This window comes from Schistocerca cancellata, chromosome 2, assembly GCF_023864275.1.
Source record: "Schistocerca cancellata isolate TAMUIC-IGC-003103 chromosome 2, iqSchCanc2.1, whole genome shotgun sequence".
NCBI classification, from domain to species: domain Eukaryota; kingdom Metazoa; phylum Arthropoda; class Insecta; order Orthoptera; family Acrididae; genus Schistocerca; species Schistocerca cancellata.
In genome coordinates, this window is record NC_064627.1 from 833,991,321 (window position 1) to 834,013,059 (window position 21,739).

Here is a 21,739-nt window from a genome sequence, read left to right on the forward strand (position 1 = left end):
ATTTTTATTATTTATTACACACTTTTACCTCCAGGGCAGGGATTAACTTGAATGTTACATAATTATACATTTTTTTTTCTTATTTCCTTCTTATTTTCTCTTTGCAAAACCTCTTCATTCTTTTGCTATGTTCCGTTTCTTTCGCTCTGCCCATATTTTGTCTGTTGTCTTCCTTTCTTTTACTTCATATTTAATGTTCATAATTTTATGTATGAATCTGTCTCTTTCATTTATCACTTCAATACATATTCCTGCTTGTTTAACGTCTTTTTCTATTTCCTGAAACCAATTGGTTTTTTTGATTGAACTGTTTTCTACATCAAAAACCCTCTTTGTGAGTGTATTGTTGTTAATTCTATGTATGTATTCATTTATTATAAATTTAGATAATTCATAGGACTACTCCTCTTGAATGGAAAACTAGATGTAATACAATAAGTTAATTATTGTACCTGCTACAGCTTCTGAAAATTCTTAAAATTGCACATTTATTTGCACTGATACACAATGAAATTCAAGGGTGATGTATTCTTTGGCAGTAACTGTGAACCAAAAATGCTGATTTTCTATGAAAGACGTTATGTTTCCAAGACATTTGCACTGGAAACTTACAAAAATATACACTCCTGGAAATGGAAAAAAGAACACATTGACACCGGTGTGTCAGACCCACCATACTTGCTCCGGACACTGCGAGAGGGCTGTACAAGCAATGACCACACGCACGGCACAGTGGACACACCAGGAACCGCGGTGTTGGCCGTCGAATGGAGCTAGCTGCGCAGCATTTGTGCACCGGCGCCGTCAGTGTCAGCCAGTTTGCCGTGGCATACGGAGCTCCATCGCAGTCTTTAACACTGGTAGCATGCCGCGACAGCGTGGACGTGAACCGTATGTGCAGTTGACGGACTTTGAGCGAGGGCGTATAGTGGGCATGCGGGAGGCCGAGTGGACGTACCGCCGAATTGCTCAACACGTGGGGCATGAGGTCTCCACAGTACATCGATGTTGTCGCCAGTAGTCGGCGGAAGGTGCACGTGCCTGTCGACCTGGGACCGGACCGCAGCGACGCACGGATGCACGCCAAGACCGTAGGATCCTACGCAGTGCCGTAGGGGACCGCACCACCACTTCCCAGCAAATTAGGGACACTGTTGCTCCTGGGGTATCGGCGAGGACCATTCGCAACCGTCTCCATGAAGCTGGGCTACGGTCCCGCACACCGTTAGGCCGTCTTCCGCTCACGCCCCAACATCGTGCAGCCCGCCTCCAGTGGTGTCGCGACAGGCGTGAATGGAGGGACGAATGGAGACGTGTCGTCTTCAGCGATGAGAGTCGCTTCTGCCTTGGTGCCAATGATGGTCGTATGCGTGTTTGGCGCCGTGCAGGTGAGCGCCACAATCAGGACTGCATACGACCGAGGCACACAGGGCCAACACCCGCCATCATGGTGTGAGGAGCGATCTCCTACACTGGCCGTACACCACTGGTGATCGTCGAGGGGACACTGAATAGTGCACGGTACATCCAAACCGTCATCAAACCCATCGTTCTACCATTCCTAGACCGGCAAGGGAACTTGCTGTTCCAACAGGACAATGCACCTCCGCATGTATCCCGTGCCACCCAACGTGCTCTAGAAGGTGTAAGTCAACTACCCTGGCCAGCAAGATCTCCGGATCTGTCCCCCATTGAGCATGTTTGGGACTGGATGAAGCGTCGTCTCACGCGCTCGGCACCTCCAGCACGAACACTGGTCCAACTGAGGCGCCAGGTGGAAATGGCATGGCAAGCCGTTCCACAGGACTACATCCAGCATCTCTACGATCGTCTCCATGGGAGAATAGCAGCCTGCATTGCTGCGAAAGGTGGATATACACTGTACTAGTGCCGACATTGTGCATGCTCTGTTGCCTGTGTCTATGTGCCTGTGGTTCTGTCAGTGTGATCATGTGATGTATCTGACTCCAGGAATGTGTCAATAAAGTTTCCCCTTCCTGAGACAATGAATTCACGGTGTTCTTATTTCAATTTCCAGGAGTGTAGTTTTGTAAGTTTCTGTAAATTTTCAGAAATAATCTATATCTCACATAATTATACAATGAAATGAGAGAATAATTGTTTTGAACAAGGATAGGCCTACTGTTCTCAAAACATTTAAAGAGCTCAATAAAGTTTAAGCCTACAATTTCCTATAACAGTACGAGTTAATTGTGGCACTCACAAAATTTCACAATATCTCACAATGCAGACAGCTATTGATACAATCAGTAAAAGATTATGCAGAAGCAGCATGAACAGTAAAATATATGAATTGAGAACTTCAAATTGGCAGAAGAATCTTGTACACACAGTCCCACATGAAGAGAAATTTCAAAGGTGGCTTTTATATATAAATAAACATACATATTGTATGGGTATTTCATTTAGCTGTTTCTTTGCACTCTTCTACGCTGGTGTGCTGAAGAAGAATGCTGCATCATGAGTTTATTTCAGTCAAAATCACTTAGATAGGCAACGCCAACAAAGTACGTCTTCTGCCTGTTGCAACTAACAATGAAGTGAATCTAGTTCCGATAGAAAGTAATTTCAATATTCAATTAGATTTGTCTCAAAAATCTCACTACTATCAATTTAGGATTTTAGTAAGCTTTCTGTACTAATTGTTATGTGAGCTGAGCTGCTTTTGAGTAGCATTCTGTAGCAAGTGCTTCAACAGTTGATCACCAAGATTTTAATAGTCTTATCTGTAGGGGATATAGCTTTCGATATTCCACTAATACTCAAAAGTCTCCTACAGCTATCATTATCTGGATCTGATGGAGAGGTGCCTATCTAAAAATAGAACCATGTGTGCAGCCCACATACAATCAGCTATGTGGGTAGCAGTCACTGATATTTAGTGTACCAGTGGTCCAGTCCCTGCAGTTCTCAGTTCTATGGCTCTAGTCTAGAATGTCACAGTATATCTTGTTGGAGAGCCTCTGAAGTTTCTTCTTCAGTGCTTCCACATGATTCAGATCTGTTGGATAATGATGAGTTCTGGGTGCAATGCTGCAACTTGTAGGCTTCACTGGAATTCTGTGAAGAAGGCTAGTTTCAATCTTCCCTGTCATTTACTGGAATGATCCAAGTATGATGCTGGAGTCCAGACAATAGGTATTATTCATTTGAATGTGCACCACAATTTTCAGTTTGTTGCACCCTCCTCCCTCAGTGGCTGCCAAAAGAGCCTGTTCAACACATCAAATGAGGCCCTCAAACATACACACGGAGTGCACAAGGTGATCCTTCTCATCCCTTGCTGCCATATGTGTAAGGGGTGCCATTATTTGCCATATGTTTGAACAGCTGAAGAGCAACAGCCTCTATTCATTTCTGCTTAACTCTGCCTGACATGGGACTCAACAAGCTTCCCTAAATAAGTGTCATTTTTGCTCAGTTTCAGAATTCAGTTGGATATAACAACTCATACTTTTTGGCTAGGGGATAAGCCTAGCACCTTGATTTTCTCTGTACATGACACCTGACAAGTCACTCAGACTCATTAGTGTTGATATTTTGTATATTCTTGGGGTGTTCGTGTTGCAGTTTTAGAGGAGACAAGACTCAGGGTTCAGTACCAATTTTCCACTGAGTTTCTCTCAATGTTGTTCCTATATTTTTCGTCTAAACATCTTTATTGAATAATTATTTATCACATTGTTATATAAAATTTTTCTTCTATTAACTGAACATAACCAGTCAGCATTTCTTGTTATTAAAATTTGACTGTCAAGGTAAAATAAACCATTGACTGTCATTTTTATATCTAAATCTCTGAATTTGTCTTGTAATGAATTCCATCCATTTCATTGTACTTCCATTGTAGTAAAAATTACACCTTCCACTCGAGTTTGTTTCCTAATCCTTCTATTTGTTTTTTGTATCATTCCCAGCAATTCCTAACATGTGTCTTGTCTGCATTACCCACATAGCAGCCCTTATTTTAAAGATTTTTTTAAGTTAAAATCTGTGCCTCACCACCATAAGTCAAAAGTGGAAATACACAATGAACAGAGAATCAGTGATCAAAGGTCCTTATAGCATCACTGATTATAGTTGGCACTAGAAGTTTACAAAAGGTAGGAAAATATTTCTTCTTGGTAAAGGCTACAAGAAATAGGTGTCACATTATCTGAGCAGTTAACATGAAACATTCACCTCTGAAATGGACAAAATTCAAGAGTATTGTACAATAGACAGGTACATACCAATCATAGTTGTGATAGATGGGAAAGACCTACTGTGCTTCAACAGCTGTGTTAGAGGGTTGGTCGAAACTCAAAGAGAAATTCATCACATATTTAAACAACGCAAAAAAACCTGTTGACCAACAAAACCTGATTTTAAGCTTTCCATTTCAGATGCATCAGAAGTTTGGAATTGAAAATGTTGTTTAGCTTACCAAAAGCACTTCAGTCAGTTCTGTTTGTTTATTTCTATTTATTTATCTTGCTGTCCCTCCAATTACTATTTCAGCTGCCCAAAATATGAAAAGTCACCAATTAGTTCTACAACTTAATTGTTTATTTTTATTAAATGTTACATACCTTCACTTGGTAACTAGTAAGTTTAAGAATCAGTAACTTCTCTGTGGGAGAATCTTGGAAAAGAAGATACTATAAATAAATAAATAAATGCAGTAATAGTACAGGGTCTTTGCAACAGTTTGTGGTTTAACCTTAATTACACAACTGAGGGTGCCATTAGGCACATTATTGAGAGTGTTCCTCATACTAATATGAAGATTGGGGTCACTCTTGGATTGCTGAATGCAGCTTTCTGTCAAAAATATTAATGTATAGCTTGGAAAATTGCCCAGGAGAAAGGGAAATCCACAAATGATTGCAAATGATGCATCATCCCTCACTTGGTCATATAAAACGTGACATGGTTTGCATCCAAGTGCCTCTGGTATGAGACTACTTGCACAGCTATTTGCCAGAAACATCCAGTGTAACCAGAGCAGAATTCATCCCAGTCCCCTTGTGGTGTTGGTTCCTGCAGTCCGATTTCCTGCCCCCAATTCAGTCTGCATATTCATCTAGTACATACAGCCATTGCTATGGATACAGTGTGAACAACAGCCATAATGCAGATCAGTGTGCCTCCATAATTCATGCTAGCTCCTGCCAGTAATCACACCATGGGGGAACTGTTTCCCTGGACACACCATTCAACCACATGCCAGAAGGTGCACTAATGATGTTTGAACTGGGAGCTCATCATGAAACTTTCCAACCTCTTTGTGTCAGCATCAGGTGCTCATCACATCATCTGATTCTAAAATGAACATTTGCAAATGTTATTTGGTCTCTCTCTGGTTCATTGATGGGATTGTCTGTGCTCAAGTGTTATATGACCTGGACTGTCTATGGATTGTGATTTTTATTTATGTTTCTGTGTGGTATTACATATTTGAAACACACCTGGTTCACTGCGTCCTGCTTACTCAGTGCAGATCCTGATTTAACAGTTCTTTGTGAAGTCTGCATTGGTATACTTTACTGGCAATGAGGATGAAAGGAAGATGATTTGCTGCTAATCACTAGCTGTGTACTGATTCAAGGCATTTTTAGTGATATGATTTACAATATCTGACCAGCTTGAGCAATTGTCAGTTTGCAATTCAGCTCCTGCAGCTGTTAATTGATTAAAGAGAGAATCAAACTGCCACAGCAGCCTCACTGCCTCCACCAACTCTGTTCAGTCCATTTAATTCTGAGTTGTAGGACTGGGATGAACACATATCCATGTTACATCAGCACTTAGCAGTGTATGGAATCAGTGAGTTGCAATGCCACACCTGATTTTGTTGCATGGGCTGGACCTGCTACTTATAAATTAGCTTTGAAATTGTGTCCCACTCAGGTCCCCGCTACAGTTGATTATGACAAATGGCTCCAGAAATTTCGTGATTGTTAAGCATATTCATCACACATCAGAGTGACACATTTTGGATTTTTTTGAGGCACAAGGAGCACTGAACAATCATTTAAGCGATGGGTCACAGAACTACAGGGATTGTCAGTTTAAGCATGTTAAATCACCCTGTCGGACTATGTAAACAGATGAAATGATTTGGGATTTGGTTATACAGCACCTGTCAAACATACTCTGGTCCTGAGCATCAGTGACTCACCACTGAACAATGTGCTAAAACTCACTTATGCTTATGATGCTTCCTTGAATGCTGATGAGCAATTTGAACCAATGGAGGTCTAAAAGATAAGAATAGCTGGTGCACACCATTCTCAAACTGTGGGGCCTAACTCGTATGATGTGAACACATATGTGTCTACACTGACTCATCATGGTAAACCTGAGGACCAGGATGTGCAGCCTCACCTGTGGAAGTCAACAATGACTCACTGCATAGTATGCTCCTGCTTTTCATGGAAATCAGTCTTGTCCAGGATGTGTTGTAATCATGATCACAGAAAATGCAGATTTTTAAATGCTGCATGTAATTACTGCAGCAAGACAGGACATACCAAGTCTGTTTGTTTGCGAGCTAAGAAGTATTTGTTGTTGTATGACGAAATGATGGATATTAATGTCATGCAGGAGCAAGGCCAGAAAATGATGCCAAAAAACTCAATTCCAGTTGTATCAGTGTCACAATGGCAAGCTTGGCAACTGCTCACACAAAGCTTGAGTTACATCAATGCAACACATGAAACATATAGCTTCTTCTCACATACATCAGAAAATGACCTGCCACAAGGCTGTCACTCATGTTTAGTCAATGTGGCTGAAACCATTGCTGAAATACAAACCAAAGGATTCGTGTCATCACACCAGAAGAAATTTTTCATCAAGTTGCAAATTAATCACTAGGACATTGTCTTTTAGCTAGACATGGGAGCTGCAACAAGCCTCATTAATCTATAAACATACCAGCTCATAGGTGCTCTGTTTCTACAATGTAGACAGGTTGAATTGGTTGCATGCAACAACACAATCATTTTGACAAAAGGATTCTTCATTGTTTCTGCTAGTTATCATCATTACAGTAACACCTGGAAGTGACAGTGGTCAATTAATTTGCCATGCAGAACATCTTTGGGACTGATGCCTCACTCACATTTGGGCTTACTGTTATGGATGCAGTGTACCTTCTGTCTCAGACAGTTCAGACCAAGGATATTGATTATTTATGTGCTCAATATAGTGATATATTTTTGGAGTCTATAGACCTTTTTAAGAATTTTCAAGCCAACATCAAGATGAAACTGAATATTTAGCATAAGTTCTGCAAACAGCATAATGTGCCCTTCGCTCTGCAAGACACCATAAAAGCTGAAATGGATCAATTACAAGCTTTAGAAGTCATTGAACCAGTAACATCAAATGAGTGGTTCACTCCACTGGTGATTGTCCACAAGAAAAAGGAGGAAATTCAACTGTGTGGAGACTTCAAAGTCACAATCAGTGTGCAAGCAATTATGGACATCTACCTGATACCGAAGCCTGAAGAATTAGCAGCTAGGGTCAGTGGAGGAAAATATTTTTCAATCAATATCAAAGATGCATACCTTCAAATGAAGTGAACGCTGAGATGAAAAAGAACTGATGATTAACATGCCACCAATGTTATACAGATGTAACAGAATGCCTTTCGGAGTTTGCTCAGCCCCAGCAATGTTTAATGATATCTTGAACAGGTCATCAAGAAGTTTCCCTGCTGCTGGCAGGGATCAACAGGACCACTTCATCAACCTTCAGAAACTGTTTCAATTGTTACAAGGCATAGGCTTTTGCTGCAACTGCCATAAGGGCCAGTTTTTTCAACGTTGGATTGAATACTAGGGCCATGTCATCAACAGTTATGGCATGTGGCCTCTCAACAAGCATCTTCAAGCAACTAGAGATCTATCAATCTCCAAGAATTTACAAGAACTTAAGGCTTTCTTGGGTAAAATCACCTATTATGTGCAGGTTATTCCCAATGCGGCACAAATTCTCTTGCCTCCTAACAAACTGCAGTACACATGCCAAAAATTCATCTAGACACAGTAATGCACATATGCTTCTTATACAAGACTGCTGGAAGTACTCCTGCAATAATGTTTCTTGATTCACTTTGATCCAGAGAGACAGCTAGTGATAGCAACCGATGCCTCCCAGTATGGTGTCAGCATTGTCTTTTCACACATCGCTACACATGGTTTGATCATCATGAGAGATTAATAATGTTTGCGTTGAAGACACTGAACCTGGCTCAGGTAAAATACAGTCAGGTGGAAAAAGATGCCCTATCCATTGTTCTTGCAGTCTGTTATTTTCACCAATATATTTTTGGTTACAAGTTCACTCTGGTTACTGATGATAAGCCATTTGTCTCATTGTTCAGATCTGACCAACCATTATCAGAAATGATGGCACACAAATTGTGACAGTGGGCCTAGATTTTAAATGAGTATAACTATGACAGTGTATATCACCCATTGACATAGCACACCAACACAGATGCGTTATTGCGGTTACCAGTGGGACATGACAAAGAGTTTGAATGAACTGAGTTCAAATGCTTTGAACTGACAACCATGCCCATAACCAGTTGGATGAATATCTGATGAATGCTTCATTGGTGGCTCAGGAGACATGTACCAATGAGATGCTTTGACACAATTGGCAACAAGAAAAGCCAACATTTCAAATGCCGTCGCAGGCAGATATCTTACTTTTCAGCAATCCTTACTGATTCATGATGGTGTGCTTCTGCTGCACACTTTGCAGGACATGCCTTATGTATTCATTTCCTGCTATGCTTTAGAACTCCTTCACTCATTACAATGGGGGGATGGTACACATTAAGTAGCTCACAAGGAAGCATTATTCATGGCATGTACCATCAGATTGAAGCAGTGACACTGAGCTGCATTTCTGGTAACAGCTCAGACTACATCAAAGCAGCAGTTCTTGCTGTGGCCTAAGTCAGATGGATCATGGCAGAGGGTACACACTGATTATGTAGGACCCTTTCTACAGTTCATGTTGGTTGGTACTTGTCGATGCATATTCAAAATTCTTATTTGTTGTGCAAATGCCACCAATGACAGCCTCAGCCACAGACAAAATCTTAATCCAGATCACCACTGAGGGAGTGCCAACCACTGTAGTATCACACAATGGTCCACAATTTATGTTGAGGGAATTTTTGGGTTTTTGCAACCATAATGGCATTTCCTATGTGTGTACCTCCCCATTCCATCTTCTGTTGAACGCTGGGGCAGAGCATTTCATTCACACATTCAATCTGCAAATGCTCTAGCTTAAGGAATGCCACACTAAAAAAGATGTACTGTTGATTTTTCTTAGTTCATACCACTCCATGCTCATCAGCAAGCATTCACCAGCTGAACTGTTGCAGAGCTGGCAGCACCAGCTTCATCTCTTGCAACCTTCATACATGTGAGAGTCCCTTGTAACCAATACAAAGTTTAAAATTGGCCAAAAGGTTTATTTTCACAATTGTTCTACCAGTAAGTGGGACTTATGGCTATAGTGGATGAGAAAGGGCTTTCCATGTATATTATCCGTCCTTCTGGCAGGATGCTGTGGCACCAGAATAAATTTGTATGTCTTCCTGCCACCCAGTTGCCTTTGCCTGCAGGTTCCTATTGGGACTGCACCCACTAGGGCCATCACACTGCCACTGCCTATGCAACCGTCCACTTCAGTCCCATTGTGGTCACAGTTATTGTCTACCATTGCATCTGCTTCTCCTTACAGCTGAGTCAAAATCAGAGCTTGAGGCCAGGACTGCACATGATGTCATTATAACATCACCAGAAGAGTCTCTGCCAGCATCACAGCCTCAATAGCAGCCACATCCCATGGTCATGAGTGCACATGATGTCACTTGGTGTCACCAACTGCATCTCTGTCCATGGTGCAGACTCTGTTATCACCACTGCTGCCACATGTGCCACAAGTGTTGTATCTGTAGCCCCCCCCCCCACACACACACACACAAGGCCACCACATCAGATAAACACGAGGCACCTCTCGTTGAGCTGCTGCGTCATGACACCACAGCTGTGTCTCATGCCACTACTGCTGGCATTCTTTGATACGTCAGTTTTGCCAACTTTTCTAGCTATCCATGAGTAGATGGCTCCGGGGAGGCTCAAACTGAGCTGGATGAAGACCATCTTTCCTCCGGGTCATCCTCTTCAGTCAAGCATCATTGGTATGGTAAAAGGCAGTCTATGTAGCTGTTTTCTGAAAGATGTGGTTTTGGATCCTGATACCTAGTTTCCTACCCCAATTCAGACTGCCACTTACATAGTGCACACATCCACTGCTGTAGATACAGCATGGGCAACAGCCTTAGTGCGGAACAGCATGCCTCCACAGTGCATGCCAGCTCCCACCAGCAGCAGCTCCAAGGGCAATCCATGGCCCTGGACACCAGTTGATCACATGCCATCATGTGCACTAACTGAGATTTGAACTAGGAGCTTGTAATGACACCTTTTGACTTCTCCATGTCAGCATCAAGCATCAATAGCTCAAGTGCTCAACTCATCACCAGGCTCTAAGAAGAACACTTGCAAACATTATTTGGTTCTCTCTCTGGTTCTTTGATTGTATTGTCTATGCTCAAGTGTTATACAATATAGCACATTTGCTGAGTAGCCGATAGGCACAACAAAAAGACTGTCACAAATAAAGCTTTTGGCCTTCGTCAACAATAGACATAGACACCCACCCATCCACCGACAGACACACACACACACACACACACACACACACACACACACACACACACACACACACACATATGCATGCAGACACAACTCATACACATAACTGCAGCCTCAGGCAACTGAAACCACACTGTGAAAGCAGCACCAATGCATGATCGAAAGGTTTATTTGTGACAGTCTTTTTGTCGTGCCTGTTTGCGACTCAGCATCTCTGTTATATGGTGAGTAGCAACTTTCCTTTTCATAATATTGTTACATTCCATCCTGGATTTTCCATTGTTTGATTTTTGCCTAACATTAATTTATGTGTCATGCATAATGGATCACTGTATTTTGACATCAAACTGTTAACATCTGTGATTAGTTCCCAGTATATGTTATGAGTGTAATAAAATATGAAGAAGTACAAAATTTATTTCACTGCCTACTCAATCCTGAAGTATTAATACATTTAAAAATTTATGGATGAAGATAGAGATCAATTTTATTAGAATTTATCATACACTCCTGGAAATGGAAAAAAGAACACATTGACACCGGAGTGTCAGACCCACCATACTTGCTCCGGACACTGCGAGAGGGCTGTACAAGCAATGATCACACGCACGGCACAGCGACACACCAGGAACCGCGGTGTTGGCCGTCGAATGGCGCTAGCTGTGCAGCATTTGTGCACCGCCACCGTCAGTGTCAGCCAGTTTGCCGTGGCATACGGAGCTCCATCGCAGTCTTTAACACTGGTAGCATGCCGTGACAGCGTGGACGTGAACCGTATGTGCAGTTGACGGACTTTGAGCGAGGGCGTATAGTGGGCATGCGGGAGGCCGAGTGGACGTACCGCCGAATTGCTCAACACGTGGGGCGTGAGGTCTCCACAGTACATCGATGTTGTCGCCAGTGGTCGGCGGAAGGTGCACGTGCCCGTCGACCTGGGACCGGACCGCAGTGACGCACGGATGCACGCCAAGACCGTAGGATCCTACGCAGTGCCATAGGGGACCGCACCGCCACTTCCCAGCAAATTAGGGACACTGTTGCTCCTGGGGTATCGGCGAGGACCATTCGCAACCATCTCCATGAAACTGGGCTATGGTCCCGCACACCGTTAGGCCGTCTTCTGCTCACGCCCCAACATCGTGCAGCCCGCCTCCAGTGGTGTCGCAACAGGCGTGAATGGAGGGACGAATGGAGACGTGTCGTCTTCAGCGATGAGAGTCGCTTCTGCCTTGGTGCCAATGATGGTCGTATGCGTGTTTGGCACCGTGCAGGTGAGCGCCACAATCAGGACTGCATACGACCGAGGCACACAGGGCCAACACCCGGCATCATGGTGTGGGGAGCGATCTCCTACACTGGCCGTACACCACTGGTGATCGTCGAGGGGACACTGAATAGTGCACGGTACATCCAAACCATCATCAAACCCATCGTTCTACCATTCCTAGACCGGCAAGGGAACTTGCTGTTCCAACAGGACAATGCACGTCCGCATGTATCCCGTGCCACCCAACGTGCTCTAGAAGGTGTAAGTCAACTACCCTGGCCAGCAAGATCTCCGGATCTGTCCCCCATTGAGCATGTTTGGGACTGGATGAAGCGTCGTCTCACGCGGTCTGCACGTCCAGCACGAACGCTGGTCCAACTGAGGCGCCAGGTGGAAAAGGCATGGCAAGCCGTTCCACAGGACTACATCCAGTGTCTCTACGATCGTCTCCATGGGAGAATAGCAGCCTGCATTGCTGCGAAAGGTGGATATACACCGTACTAGTGCCGACATTGTGCATGCTCTGTTGCCTGTGTCTATGTGCCTGTGGTTCTGTCAGTGTGATCATGTGATGTATCTGACCCCAGGAATGTGTCAATAAAGTTTCCCCTTCCTGGGACAATGAATTCACGGTGTTCTTATTTCAATTTCCAGGAGTGTATTAACAGAAGATTATCTTCCAAATGTGAACTTTATAAAAGTGTAATCATTAGACCTAAGATAACTTACAACTTCCAGAAAAAAGTCAGCAAGAGAAACATAACCTCTGGTTTATCAGCAATACCCAGCAATTTTACTAGAACAAAAGAGTGTAGTTTACTCCAACTTAGCCTCTCCTGACAGAATTTAAGGTGGATTTAACTGACCATAATTAAAATTTTAGCTTTGTGATTTGCCCTGCTGACAAGAATTCTGAACACGATCTGACAGATTAATTGAGAGAAGGCCATGAATGACCAAGTTTCATTCATTATATTCAGCAGATTGTAGCAGTGCACTCTACAGTCTCAGAAAGGACTAGAGAGAGGTGGATTAGCAGAGTGAGCAGAGGAGAATCTTACATCTGACAGTGGCTTCGAGGTAGATGACCATGTGACTCTGCCTCCTTGTGATATGTGGGAACAAATGACTAAGAGACTTGGCTCCCTGACAGTGGCAGCTGGGGGCTATTGACAATGAGATTTCATGTCCAGGTGGTAGCAGACAGGTGCATACATCAAGTATGAGTCAGTGTGTCATGTTGGTAGCGACTGAGTACCAACAGCAATGAATAATCTTGTCTTGAGGGAGCAGATGACTACTATAAGACAGAACGGTGGCTGATGGGGGGTGGCCACAGACACCACACTCCAGACAACCATTCACAATTAAGTCATGAGATCAGTTCATGTTGACAGGGTAAAAGTGAATTTTTGGTTCTGAGAATACTTAGGTGATATTTTGTAGGACAGTTTAAAAAATTACTGGTTTAATAACTGGGTCCTGTAAGATTAAGTTATGACTGTTATTTAACTATCTTGACAGATTGTATCACAGACCTGAACCTAGCCTCAAACTGAATAAACATAACATGTGGGATGCCACAAAGATTGGTATTGGTTCTACTCTTGTTCTTAACCTTCATAAATGATAACAAAGTGTTGGAGCTGTTCCACAGTCATTGATTGGAGATTTATTGTAATCAAATACTCCAACTGGAAATTATGTTGTAGTTTTATTTACATATCTGGTTTCAGTTCAGTTATTAAGTATTTTTACATTTATTATTTGTGTATGCCAAAGCCAAACACGGTCACTTAATGCTATCAATAAAGTAATTGAAACTTGATTTTTCAAGGGATTGGAGGAGATAGAAAGTGAGGAAGGGAGAGGTGGGGACACTTAGTATCCTTTATTGATATTTTTTTAATGATTTCTGGTTGGTACTGATAAAATAGTGGAAAGCTAGTACATTAATGCGTTACTGCACTCATGGACCCCGTGGCAGATGAGACAACACTGTGTTATGTGCTTTCAAATGCTAGGTCTACTTCTGCATGTGATGAGACAGCCTTGCAAATGCTGCTGGTCTATAGGCCAACTACTACTGCCAGCCAAGTTGATGGGAACCTGTATCTGTCTTTGCAGTTTATGTTGGGAAGCTGCTTTGCAATCTTAGTCACCTATTGGGGCTTACTACTAAATTCTCATCATAAGATGTTCTGCTTATTGATAGGTTCCTGACATCATTGACATCTTCATACGATGCTGTTCCAGGCCAACTATTTTATAATCTTATGTCTTCCTCTCTTCACTTCATCCACAATTTTCATACTTATCCTTTCTATTTTGTTCTGTCTTTCCACTTGTAATCCAGCCCCTCCTTCCTAGTTGTTGCTATTGTTCACCAATGTGCAAAGGTTTTTCTGAAGATTTGACAGGAGTAAGATTACAATAAACTTTTTAGTTTTCTTATCCTTTCTTGTAGAGTTGGCTCCAGTTGTTCTTGTCTAGGTGTCTGATTCTTGAAGCTGAAATTCTCACATTTTAGGTTCTCATGGTTCAATTGATCTCAATAATTTTGAAGAATGTTGTTGCAGAATTTTTGTTTTTACTTTACTTTATTTTGCCACATTTTAATGTATCACACAATCCTTTGAATTTTCATGTTAACAATAACATTGTTCACCCAAAATACAAAAATATATCCAATCACATCATAGGCATGCTTACTACTACTTCATCCTGCAGTAATAACAATATTCCAAACAGTTTACAGTTTTTCTTGACAAATGAATTTCTGTTAGGTTCGATTATTATTTCATAAATGAATTGAGAAATAAACATATTAAACAGTACTAGATTGCATAATTAATAATAGAAATTTTAAGTGTGCCAAATATATCAGAATTTCCAACGTTTCTATAAAAACAATTTTAACTTTACATTCAGAGCTAGTACATATCCATATTAACAATGAAAAGAAAGTAATTCCTTTTCATAAATTTTAGCATGAAATATAACATATTGTGTATAAAATTTTATGACTTTTTCAGAACAAAAGCTGAGATAATACTGACCTGTCCAAAATTTGAAAAAATATTACTGGTATTGACTACTACTGTTGAGGATAAGTAATGCTAGAGGAGGATGTCCCTTTGCAACCTGTACTTTCAATAGCTGTTACTAAAATTCTTTTTTCCCGTGGTATATGTTCCACCCACCCTGCTTTCTTTTTCTTATCAAGTTTAAGAGAGTTATTTGTTCCTTCACCCTTTCCATGACCAAGCTTCACTATTTGTCATTCTATCCATGAACTTTATTCTCTCTGTATTACTCTGACTCCACAACTTGAATGCTTTAATTTTGTGCCTCCCTTTTTCTTCATCTTTGACTCTACATAAAGCATTTAACTAATATTTTCCTTAATTTCAATCCCAGTTAGCTGTAATGTAAACATTTCCTCTTCTCAAACGCTTGTTTTGCCATTGCAGTCCTTGGTCTCATTCCTTTTTCACTTGCCCAGTTATCAGTTAGCATGCTGTGCACCCTGTTCAATTTGACTTTCTGATACACGCTGTGCAACCTATTCAATTTGACCTTCTGATGTTTTCGCTTTAGTTTTATTTGTGTTGATTTTTATTTTGTACTCTTGCATTCCTTCTTCAATTTGATAACATGATTTCTCAGATGACTCAAATGTTGGATTGGTACCAACTGGTAAGCAAGAGAAGTCAGCATTTGAAAACTCTGTAGTGGGCCTGTACAAAAAGATATTGATGATTGGACAAAAACAGAGCTGAGTGTTGCAATTTCTGCGCTGTTGATGATGGGACAGACTTAGAAGGACCGAAAAAAATCGTTAAACACTAAATATCTGTAATCTTATAGAACTTTGACTGTACAAATATTGGTGGAACCTTGTTACACCGTAGACATAGGTGAGTGCCTCTTTTTTTCAAGTTGCCTATAATTGCACTGTATGTTGTTGAGATTTTCAAGGCAAAAACAATGGGCCTATCAGATGAACTAATTCAATCCCATAAGAAGATGCTTATTAACAGGCTTGCCTGGATCAAAATGAATTAAACAATGATGAATTAAAAAAGCATCTTTGAACTACTAAAATGCATCCCAACATTCTTGGGACCACACAAAGGGAACATCTTTCCAGTGCAGCCTGTTCAGCAGAGGGACAATCTGCTCAGCATTTGCAATAAACTTAACATAATATGTTAGTTTCCCCATGGTGGGCTGTAACTCCTTGATGTGATGGGGCACCAGCAATTCTTTAATCACACTGAAATGCAAAGGAGCGGGTTGAATGCCCTGTGCATTTATGACATGTCTTAAATATTCAAGTTCTTTGTGGAAAAGCAGCACTTTTCCTTGTTACACTTTGAGCCAGCCTCTGTGATAATGTGAAATAAACTCTCTAAATTTCCCACAGGTTCAACAGGTGTACAACCTGCAACAATAGTATCTTCCAGATAGATCATACAGCTTTAAATGATAACTCAAGGGACACACTGCAGCCTCCTATGTATCACTCACAAAGGGATTATGAGGATAAGATTAGATTAATTACTGTACACACAGAGACATTCAAACAATCATTCTCCCATGCTCCATATGTGAATGGAACAGGGAGAAACCCTAATAATTGGTACAATGGAACATACACTCTGCCAAGCACCTCATAGTGGTTTGCAGAATACAGATGTGGATGAGGAAGGAACTTTTCCAGTTAATTGTTTCAGGTAATGTTGAAAAATAGCAAGAGCTGAAACACTTTCAAATGGTAGTCCTTGAAACTGGAATGTTCTCAGGTGAATATTAGTCACAAAACATTGCTTGGACCATTCTCCCTGCGGTAACTGTAGATATGCCTCACATAAATCAATCTTGAAAAAGAATCTACCCTAAACCACCTAGCCATTAATTCCTCTGGCTGTGGGAGAGTAAAAGAATCCATGGCTGACATGGGTTTGCCTTGGCTTTTAAATCAGTAACAGATGTAAACCTCCTTGTGGCTTTTTAAGTGTTACCAGAGGGGATGCCAACTGGCTTGCAGAAACAGGTTGTATCACTCCATGGCCTTTCCATTGTGGAAGTTCCTTTGCAACTGACTCTCATATAGCATGGGGGACAGGCCTAGCGTGATAAAATCATGCTTGTACATTGTCATTAATAGTAATGTGTGACTCAAAATCTTTAACCCTTCATGATTCTAGTTCAAAAAGTTCACTACACTTACTGTACAAGTTAGAACATGGGTATGAGTCACTGAACTACTGATTTGTAACACATTGACTTGTATGCACAGATTGAACAAACCAAACAAGTCTAAACCAAAAATGTTTTCACTCATTCTAGAGCATAATACGTAGAATGAAACACACTTCAGGACGTCACAAAAAGTTTCTCGCAAATTGCACAAACCAAGTACTGGTATTTCATGTCCATCATAAGGAGACCAAATAGAAGTGAGCTTTGGTAGCCATGGGTTACTGACCATGTCATAAGTGACTTTAGTGATTAAGGAAACAGATGCACCTGTGATCAATAGAAATTTAATTGTCTTGTAGGCCACTCTTAACTGGACAAAACATTTGTTCTTCTATCTGTGAACTGCAGTAGAAAGTGTCTGTAAAGTGGAAAAGTGAGACTTTATCTGTGCTTTCCACACTAATTTGGCCATGACAACATGAACTAATTGGTAGTCATTCTGTGGCTTTGCATTAGAATGGCACCATTGCAAAAAGAAAACATTCTGGATCTGATCTTTCTTACTACACTTGGAACAGTGTGCTTCAGGACAAGGACAAGCTGTCTTATCATGAGTAGAAAAACACTGCAGATAAGACTTCCTCATCTGATTCTGAAGTACACTTTGTGTACTACAAGTCTGAACAGTTTTACCTTTACCTTATATCAGAGCCCTGTTCTTATTCACTTCAATACTAAATGCAGACTGAGTACCTTATGCACTGCAAACAAAAGAAATAGATGGGACCTAAAAATTAACTTCAGTTGTGTCCACAGTACTTTGGGATTCAATAATTGACAGAACTGTTTTCAAGTCAGGTCTGGCAGTTTTAGGATAGCAGCACAAATGCATGCATCTGGCATGTTTTGCATGATTGCATCACATAGCATAACATCACTATAATTTTGTCTGCAAGAACATGTCAACCTCCAATGTCTAGTTAGCCCTTTTAGTTCATCAACCCACTGTTTTAATGACTGTTCAGGGTTCTTCTTAAGATTAAAAAATGTAAATCTGTGCCTTGTAATGCTCATTGATTTTCCTAATGAACTCTTCATGATTAACATCTTCCATATGAGAATCAGGAAACAACTTGAAATACAGACAACAGATATCAATTCTGACAGTGGGCAGAAAGAATGCAATGCATGTCATAACTTTAAAGCTGTAAGCAGAGAAATGCACTTCCAGTTGAGAGTAATACTCTGACCAGTGCTCTTTCTTGCAGTTAAACTGGCAAAACTCAGGTGCAGCAACTGGTTGTGGTACTGTTTGTTGCGACAGTAGGCTCATCATCTGTCCAACACTAAGTGGCAGTCATTCAATCTGCTGTGCCTTAAACTCAACAACTTCATTTAATGATAGTTCATATGAGATCTCAGATATTGTTAAACACTTTAGATACAATAACACAAAAAAATTATGGCCACAGTGCCGATCAGTACACCAAGCATACCCACACAGGCAGGCTAGGGCAGAAGTCTAATCAAAATTACTTGTTCCACTGTTATACATGGTGGATGAGAAAACTTATGTGGAAACATATTTGTGCCTGTTTTTATATGTCATAGATGACAGTTCTAAGCATTTAACTTCTGGAGGAGGTTGAGTAGATGCTACAACATATAACGAACATTAGATCAGTGATAACAGTTTATTACTTTGAATAGTACTGAATGACAGCTCTGGCTAGTGACACTAGCTTTCTGCTGGATCTGAACTATGACAATGTAGCTGTCAGAGTGGGCTGTCAAATAGTTGGCTGAGCAGTGCTGCACTCAGACATAATTAGACTTCCAGGAGTGTGATGTATGGAACCACTTGACAGTGTCTGTTTGTTGATGTCTCTCATTTGTGGCTACATCTGGCAGCAGCTGTTTTTAGCTGTTGATTCTGTTATGAGGTACCAGCTTTACTATGGGACCTCATGCTTGGAACAACACCACACTATTGATTAAGATGACCTTGGAATTTGTGAAGTTTCTCTACACTCTTTGGACAGATGACAAATAATGATGATGATAATAGTAATAAAATAATAATAATAATCTTTATTTGTTCATAATAACTTCATAGTCTTGGATATCAACAGTTTTTGAACATTTACTGGGATTTTAATGTCATACATATAATAAATATATGCAGCAAGTAGCACATTATTACTATTATCATGTAGTATTGTGCCTAGTGGCAGGTCCATGTCTTTGTACAGAGAATTTCTGATTACACTGCTCCCTGTCTTCAGCTTCTTCCTTCAGTCTGTTGTATCTCCTTCCATCTTTCATGTCATCCAGATGTCAAATTCTTCTTCTTCCTCATCCTGCGTTTCCTCTGAGTTTCCCTTTGATGACACCATGTATGAGTCTCTCATGTCTAAGTACATGTCCAATCCAGTTGGCCTTTCTCTGAAGAACTGTACACGGAATACTTCTCTTCTCTCCTACTCTTTGCAGTACATCATCATTTGTTATGTGATCTGTCCACTTGATCTTTTCCATTTTCCTCCAGCATGACATTTCAAAGCTCTGTAAGTATTTTTTCTCCTTCTTTCTCATGGTCCATGTCTCTGCTCCACACAGTGCAATGCTCCAAATGTGACACTTTATCAGTTTTTTCCTCAATGCCAATCTCAACTTGCTGGTTAGCAGATCCTCTTCTTGTTGAAAGCAGCTTTGGCCATGGCGATTCTTGCTCAGATTTCGTTGGTGCAGTGGGCATCCTTTGTGATAAAAATTCCCAGGTACTTGAACTGATTCACGTTTTCTACAGTAATCTTCAAGTGTTTCTCACGTTTTGATATGCGCATCACTTTTGATTTTTTGATGTTGATTTCCATGCTGTATTTTCTTCCTGTTTCCACCAAATTGTTCATCATGTGTTGCAGCTGTCTCTGATTTTTGGCAAGCATTACCAGGTCACCTACATCTATATCTACATCTGCATCCATACTCCGCAAGCCACCTGACAGTGTGTGGTGGAGTGTACTTTGAGTACTTCTATCGGTTCTCCCTTCTATTCCAGTCTCGTATTGTTCATGGAAAGAAAGATCGTTGGTATGCCTGTCTGTTGGCTCTAATCTCTTTCATATAATCCTCATGGTCTCTTTGCGAGATATACGTAGGAGGGAGCAATATACTCTTTGACTCCTTGGTGAAGGTATGTTCTCAAAACTTCAACAAAAGCCCATACCAAGCTACTGAGTGTCTCTCCTGCAGAGTCTTCCACTGGAGTTTATCTATCATCTCTGTAATGCTTTCGCGATTGCTAAATGATCCTGTAACAAAGCGCTCTGCTCTCCGTTGGATCTTCTCTATCTCTTTTATCAACCCTATCTGGTACGGATCCCACACTGGTGAGCAATATTCAAGTAGTGGGTGAACAAGTGTACTGTAACCTACTTCCTTTGTTTTCAGATTGCATTTCCTTAGGATTCTTCCAATGAATCTCAGTCTGGCATCTGCTTTACCGATGATCAACTTTATATGATCATTCCATTTTAAATCACTCCTGATGCCTACCCCCAGATAATTTATGGTATTAACTGCTTCCAGTTGCTGATCTGCTATATTGTAGCTAAATGATACTTTCTACGTATTTACAGCACATTACACTTGTCTACATTGAGGTTCAATTGCCATTCCCTGCACTATGCGTCGATTCGTTGCAGATCCTCCTGCATTTCAGTACAATTTTCCATTGTTACAACCTCTCGATATACTACAGCATCATCCACAAAAAGCCTGAGTGAACTTCCAATGTTATCCACAAGGTCATTAATGTATATTGTGAATAGCAACGGTCCTACGACACTCCCCTGTGGCACACCTGAAATCACTCTTACTTCAGAAGACTTCTCTCCATTGAGAATTACATGTTGCATTCTGTTATCTAGGAACTCTTCAATCCAATCACACAATTGGCCTGCTAGTCCATATGCTCTTACTTTGTTCATTAAATGACTGTGGGGAACTGTATTGAATGCCTTGCAGAAGTCAAGAAACACGGCGTCTGACTGGGAACCCGTGTCTATGGCCCTCTGAGTCTCATGGATGAATAGCACGAGCTGGGTTTCACACAATCATCTTTTTCAAAACCCAAGCTGATTCCTACAGAGTAGATTTCTAGTCTCCAGAAAACTCATTATACTTGAACATAATATGTGTTCCAAAATTCTACAACTGATCGACGTTAGAGATATAGGCCTATAGTTTTGCACATCTGTTCGACATCCCTTCTTGAAAACGGGGATGACCTGTGCCCTTTTCCAATCCTTTGGAATGCTATGCTCTTCTAGAGACCTATGGTACATCACTCCAAGAAGGGGGGCAACGTTCCTTCGTGTACTATGTGTAAAATCGAACTGGCATCCCATCAGGTCCAATGGCCTTTCCTCTTTTGAGCAATTGTAATTGTTTTTCTATCCCCCTGTCATCTATTTCAATATCTACCGTTTTGTCATCTGTGTGA